Source organism: Apus apus, chromosome 3 (genome assembly GCF_020740795.1).
Source record: "Apus apus isolate bApuApu2 chromosome 3, bApuApu2.pri.cur, whole genome shotgun sequence".
Lineage (NCBI taxonomy): Eukaryota > Metazoa > Chordata > Aves > Apodiformes > Apodidae > Apus > Apus apus.
This window is the reverse complement of record NC_067284.1, coordinates 44,014,787-44,020,786: the sequence shown is the minus strand read 5'-3', so window position 1 is coordinate 44,020,786 and position 6,000 is coordinate 44,014,787.

The following is a 6,000-nucleotide window of genomic DNA, read 5'->3' as shown; positions in this document are numbered from 1 at the left end:
TGAATGCAGCTGATTGGAAGTTTTTCCAGCAGAAAAGTGCTGTCCGACCCCATGTAAAATCATTCCTGGGGCATGTGTTGATTTGGGCAGCGTTTCCTCTAAAAAAAAAAAAAAAAAAGGGAAAAAAAAAGATCAGAGTGAGGTGGGGAAGAAATGTTTGGAGAGAGCCGGAGCCGCCGCCTGCAGCAGAGCTTTTCCATCCCTGCTGCAGGAACAGCTCTCCCTTGGAAATGTACTTTATTTAGCAGCCTAAAAGCACTTTATTTAGCAGCTTAAATGCTCTTTAGCAGCCTGATGGGGCAAAACATAATGGGCTGCTGCAGGCTTGGCTGAGTGTCTGCTCCTTGGTGGGGTGTCACCCCAAGGAATGCCAGTTTTATCTCAGGTAAGGAAAGGTTGGCTTAGTTTTAGGGTAAAAAAGTGTCTTGGCAGCACTTGGGAGCCAGCCCCTGGGACGAGCTGTGCTGGTGGGTGTCACAGCTTGGTCAGCACACCCCACCTGTGACCCTCAGCTCTTGGGCTGCTGTTACCCAAACCCCCCCATTTCTCCCAGCCTCCTTGCAGCCACTTTTGGGCCTGAGAGCAGATGCTAAGAACCTGTCCTTGAATTGCAGTGGATTTTTTTTCATTGGAAAGATACTTTTTTGTTGTTGTTTTTTAGCAGAAAGAAAGGCTTCCTGAGCCAGGTGAACATTTGCTTGGCAAAAATTAAGCCAATCAGGCAGTCAGAGCTTTCCTGGATCTGCACAGCACAGGTCGAGATGAATTATTTTATTTTTTTTTTGTCTGGAAATGAATGGGGTGGAATTTAAATATCATTGCAGGTGGCAGCAACCCTTTACTCTAGTGATGGAAGTTGCTGGCCAAGGCGGGTGCCCCTGGGATGGTGTGCCCATCCCAGACCGAAAATCTTGCCATAACCTGGCTGTGCCCAAGGGGTGCGGATGTCCCGACAGCCCTGGGCTGGCTCATGGCACAGAAATGGGCTTGTGCGGCCAGACCCCGAGCAGATTTATGGGGTGATCCTGGGCTACTATTAGTGGTCAAGGAACCGCAGACTCACAGACAGGGTCTGAGTCCCAGGCAAAGCTCGTGTGGTGTTTTTTTTCAGAGCAGAAATCTCCGCTCTGGCTGTTTTGCCAGTGGCTTTGCCAGGGACACCTCGTTCCCACGAGCTGATGGCTCTGGATGGGGCACCTGGGGAGATGGGGTCCCCTGGGAGCAACAGGATGATGGGGTTGAGGCAGCAGGGGGGTGACACAGGGGCTCGGAGCAAAGCCTGCTCCGAAAAGGAGCTGTGGTGCTGGACAAGCAGTTCGGCCCTGCTATTTATACCCACCACGCGCGAGAGGAGCCGTTCAGTATAAATGAAGCTATTTTCAAGGTCTTGGCCAGGTATAACTGGTTTAAACAAGGCCGGTAATGACTCAGAGGGCTATAAATGTCCGTCAGAGCCCTCAGTGAAGCTGTCGGGGATTGATCTCCCAGGCAAGCAGATTCCCATTGCCATGTGAGAGCCTGGGCAGCCTGTGCATGCTGCCATTCCTGCATTCCCACACCAGCCTCACCACCAGCACCCTTCAGGGTCCCTTTATCCACAGCCTGAGGGTTCACACATAGAGGTTCTGCACCATTAGTTTAGGATCTGTTTGAATACAGGCCCTGTAGTCCCCAGGATCTCATTATCCATCTGCATCCCCCAGCTTGAGCATTGGGAGCTTCTGCTGGGCTTGGGGACCGAGGAATGCTCCAGCGACTGGTTTGGCTGGTCACATCTCTTCAGTTTTATGGGATGTTTTAAGTCTTTTGTAACTGGGTCCATGTTTAAGGTGATGGGGGTGGTGTGCTGAACCACTTTGGGCTGCAGGGGTGTTGTTTTATCCTGCTTTAGTAATTAAATTCTCCGTGTTCCTCCTCTCTGTGGGGACAGAAGCACCTTCAGACCACACCAGGCTTGAAGCTTTACAGCAGAAAGAGAGTTTGTTAGAAACAACAGGGTGTTTTTAAAGCAGAGGTTTTCTGGGAGGAGTCCCTATATTCAAGTGTTCTGTTTGTTTTCTTATTGTAAAACCAAAGACATTTCAATTTTCAGCAACTGATAATTAAACCTTTAAAAAAATATTTCCCCTGAGTGAAACCAAAACCTGAATACTTTGGTCAGCCAGGTGAGGCTTCCCCTGCCTTCCTGGGCCTTTGGGGATGAAGCTGAAGAAAACATCCATGGCAGGACTTTCTCGTCTTCCTTTCTTTTCTTCCTTTCTCTTTTGATCTGGAAGTCATCATTGCCGGCCACCTCCTTCTCCCTCTGCCATGTCAAAGCAGAGAGCTGGAGCAGCCCCGCATGCCCCAAGCGCTGGAATGACTCCCTTGGCTCCCGGCTTTTCACCCGGACATCATTCCAGATGCCGGTGCATCTTGTTTACCCAACGAAATGCTCTTGTGGAGAATACCAGCACCAGGACATCACGTGGGCCATTGTAAACAGCCAGCAGATGCACTCTGTTGATTTTACTTCAGAGCCTTTCCAGAAGGCCCTATCCCGCAAGTGGGCTCCTCTGACGGGGCTTCTACCCATGTCAGCATCCTGCATAGTGGGAGATGCAGGCTACTGGCACCCAGCCATGGTTCAGCAATGCTGGGGCCCCACCAGGATCCGTCACACCACCCCTGTGTGCTGTGGACCAGCCACGTCCTGCCTTGGTTGGTCCTTGAACCCTCATGTGCCTCTTAGGAGCTGGTTGTTCACATTGGTGCTAGTGCCAGCACTCACTAAGCATCCTGGTGAGCCGAGGAGACCTCTTCCATCCCCAAGGGAGACAATAATGGGACTTTGTTTCATCCCCTGTCACATTCTTCAGGCACTTCCAGGGTTTTATTTTACCTTGTGGTGCCAACCAGTGATGCCAGCAACTCGTTACCTTCACTGACATATTGAATAATTACAGAGTGGGGAAGAATATTAAAATAGCACCTGGAGGACTGAATATGCCAAAAATAGCCATGCTGGCCATGTCCTGGCTGACTGTATCCTTGGGATGAAGTGACTTTGTCTTCGATGGAGTCCCTGGCAACCTGGGACTAGGGGATATATCATTCCAGTGTGAAAAAGAGAGATATCCTTGAGCTCTTGATCAGATATTAAAATTAGGAAAATTTTGCATACTCCCAACTCTTCCTTTGTTAGACTTGTTAAAGCCTTGGAAAATATTTTCATGAATTAAGAAGCACCATTAAATGTTGAATCTAATTAGGAGAGACTTGGCTGTCGAGTTCTTCAAATAGTAAAGTCAATATCACACAGTGTAATTGTGGTAATTCCCGGTGGTGCCGCAGCCGGCGACGGCCCTGTTTAGTGTGCAGGTAATTCCAAGGAGGGAGGAACAATTCTCCCTACCATGGAATGTCCCATATTTCAATGGTTCCCATTGGAATCTTTGCATTAGCAAAGAGTAGTGTTTCCTTACATGTCCCACAGCAGTTATTGGAACTTGGGAGGCTTCCTCCAGGGTGAAACCCTGGAGCATCTTCTGGAATGTGACCTTGGGACCAAGCCGTGCTGGAGAGCTGGGCTCTCCATGGGGCTCCTGGAGAGCTTGGGCCAAGATGCTTAACCCCTCTCCAGACTATTTCCCCATCATCATCATCCTGTTGGTGCTGTTTCCCTTCCTGGTGGGCTGCTAATCTCAAAAGAAAAATCCCTAACAAGATTGATTTTTTTTAGGGACAAATCCCTAACAGGATTTTTTATATTTTTTTTTTGGGGGGGGTACAAATCCCTAACAAGATCTGCAGCTGCAGGGACTCCTTTTGCTTCTGGTTGTGCAAAGAAAGGCCTCTCGTCCTGGAGGCAATGTTTGCTTCTGTCACACAGAAAAGCCCCTTCCTCAATTAAAGGGAAAAAAAAAAAAAGCCAAGGCAGTTATTTTGAAACAGCACTGGGCAGAGTTCATTATATTGGATTAACTACGATTAGTATCAGTAGAAGGGAGATAATTACCCTGTTTGTCGTCGAGAACAAGGTAAGGGGTTCTTTTTTAAATTGTATTTATTATGATTTTCTTTTGCACAGACCAACCTGGTTATGGGATGTGGGGTATGGCTGCAATGACACTGGTCATTGGCCCATTGCCCCTAGGAAGGCAGAGATGGCTCCTGGAGTCATGGCTACTAATGCAAATAAGAACATCATTTAAAAAAATAATAAATTTAAATAAATATTAGTTAAATATTAAAGAGAAGAAGTAATTTTTAAACAGCCTGTGTGTTCCTCAGTGATCCAACCAGGTATGTTTAAATAAGACACTGCTGGAAATTTTCAATTTTTACCATCCTAGGTATTTTTAAAACTTTTTTTGTACAGGGCAAGCAGATGTATTTTTCTGCTCTCTTAAGAGATAGTAATTTTAGCAGGTTTCCTCAAGCTAGTGGTGTGGAAGAAAGAAAGAAGCAGGAGAAGGAGGTGGTGGTTGTAGGACCAGGGTGATTTCCAGGAGCAGAGATCCTGGTTGCTGCCTGCTGGGCTGTTGCCACATCCAGCCACCTCTGGAGAAGCTGCCATCTTTTCTGTGTGCCAGTCTGGAAAAGCCCACGTCCTTGTGGTGTAGAGACAAAGCCTTTGTATGAGGAGGAGGATGTGGTTGCTGTATTTCACCCTCTGCACGTTCCTGAGATGTGCACACCAGGCTGAGGGGCCACCAGCACTCCTTGTGACACAGGAGACGTGGAGGAGGAGAAGTTAATGAGGAGCCTTCCATGCAGCAAGTGCTGGATGAGGAGAAGCTTTCATGGAAGGTCCTTCATGTCCTGGGCAGGGTGAGAGGCTTGGATCGAGGGACAGAGCGTGAGGGTGCTTCCTGGGGTGCAATAACAGACCAAGAGGGAAAAACAGGATTCAAATGTTTGGGTTGAAGCAACAACAGTAGCACCATCCTCTGCAGCTGAGGGGTGAACATTTTTTGGGTCAAAACCTGAAGGAACATGACTCTCAAGAAAGCAGCTTCCAGTCCACATACGAGGAGGTGATGAGTGGTGGGAAAAAATCTCATCTTTGGTGGCAACAAAATTCCAAGTCCTGTTGAGCTGTGGGGGAAACAAGAGGGTGCCAGACATGCTGGGAGCATGTTGACATCTACAGGATGGAGGCCTGAAGGTGGGTGAGCTTGTGGCACAGGGAAATTCTGGGTATGGCCTGTCTCCTTCTCCTGAGAAGCCCTGCAGGAGCTTCCCTACCAAATCCAACTGTCCTGAAAACCCCTCCATCACCTCGTGTGCCAACGGGAAAGAATGATGCTGAGGCCAACCAGCCCTTGCCCTGGGTGGCTGGAGGCAGCTGAGGGTGAGGAACTGAGAGAGAGGAACCCTGAGCTGATGATCCTTAATGTGTCCTGTAGCCATGTCACTAATTTTATGGAGTTCTCCCGAGATTCTTCCTTTCTGAGCTTTTTGTTACTCCAGAGGAGCAAAAAGTTCCATGGAGATATGTGAGCTTGATGAGTGTGACCTAAGTCAAACCCAGGGTGCATCTACCCCATGAGCCCTTGTCAGCCCTAACCCGAGGGGTGATTTGGGGTAGATATAACACAGGGTATACCCCCTACCCCGGGGAGAAGCCGGGCGTGCCTGAGCCATTTCGAAGGAAGCCCCCGTCCCGGGGGGTGCAGCAGCACCCGCATGGACACAGTCGAGGTGCCCCCGGGGTGTCGTCCCCGTCCCCGCCCCCTCCTCCCCTCGCGGGCCCGGGGACAGCAGGCGACAGAGGGCGCCCCGCCACCGCTTTTAGCGGGGCCTGGGGGGGGACCCGACACCCCGCGGACAGGGGGCACCGCAGGCTCCCTCCCTTTTGGGGGGTATCCTCCATCCGCGCGGGGGCATCCCCCCTAGGGTCAACGCCGAAATCCCCTAAAGAAGGGTGTGGGAGGGCGGCGGGCTGTCGCTGTCGCGGCGACTGCCGCGATAGGAGCGTGACAGGGAGCAAGCGACGATGTCGTTTTCGTTGGGCGA